Source organism: Scomber japonicus, chromosome 23 (genome assembly GCF_027409825.1).
Source record: "Scomber japonicus isolate fScoJap1 chromosome 23, fScoJap1.pri, whole genome shotgun sequence".
Taxonomy (NCBI): domain Eukaryota; kingdom Metazoa; phylum Chordata; class Actinopteri; order Scombriformes; family Scombridae; genus Scomber; species Scomber japonicus.
The window spans coordinates 23,546,167-23,547,384 of NC_070600.1; positions in this window are offsets into that span (position 1 = coordinate 23,546,167).

The window sequence follows — 1,218 nt, forward strand, 5'->3', positions numbered from 1 at the left end:
TCATAGTTATTTATCGTTCTTTAATCTTTCTTATTGATGCTCTTCTATTTTTATTGTCCACTTGCTGCTGTCATAATGCAAATTTCCCCATTGTGGGACTAAAAAAAGGAATATCTTATCTATGCTTTTATTTTAAAGGCCGCCTAGTTTTTACTTCCGGTTTCAACCCTAATGTCGTCACACGCGTTTTTTTTCTATGTGACGTTTCAGTCTCGTCTCTCAGCTGCTTCCCGCTTCCTGCTTTCTTTCTCTTTTTTTTCTCTCTCTCTTTTTTTTTTATAAACCCAGGTTTTTATATATATTACAGAAAATAAAATGACGTCACTTCTATTGTTTTTTTTATTAGTGCAGACAACGCAGTGACGTCACAGAGCTGTCAACAATGTTTAGATGCCTTGCTCAACTAAGTTACAAAAATAAAAGACAAAGTAGAAAAAGGATGGTTTATATTTTGGGTAAAATGTTTTTTGGACTTATAATAATTTATTTTATTTTATTTTTTTAAACAAATGGAGCAAATATGCAGAATATTAAACAATTAACAATCTGAAATGCTTTATTGTATACATTTAAAAAAATATATTTTAACTTGTCTTTACCATTTACTCATCTTTTATTACTGTTTATTTAATTAATTTTTTTTACTGTAGGTTTTATTGAATATTTTAGGGATAGGATATTCACTTCTGATAATAAATCAACATACAAGTGTTTCCTATTTCTAATCGCCTCCAAACTAATTTGCAAATCTAACCCAAAACCTTCAGCAATACGCCCCTCATAGATAGATAGATAGATAGATAGATAGATAGATACTATTTAGTTTGCTATCCCTTTATTGCAGTCATTCATATTATTTTCTGTAACATAATTAAATAATCAAATATTTTTTAGTTGTGTAATTTTTAATTTGTGCAAATTGAATTAAGCTAAATCTCACGTAAACTAAACCGAACCAAACCAAAATAAAATAAAATAAACCAAACCAAAATAAAATAAAATAAAATAAAATAAACCAAAATAAAATAAAATAAAATAAATAAACCAAAATAAAATAAAATAAAATAAAATAAATAAACCAAACCAAAATAAAATAAAATAAAATAGAATAAAATAAACTAAACCAAAATAAAATAAAATAAACCAAACCAAAATAAAATAAAATAAAATAAAATAAACCAAAATAAAATAAAATAAAATAAATAAACCAAAATAAAA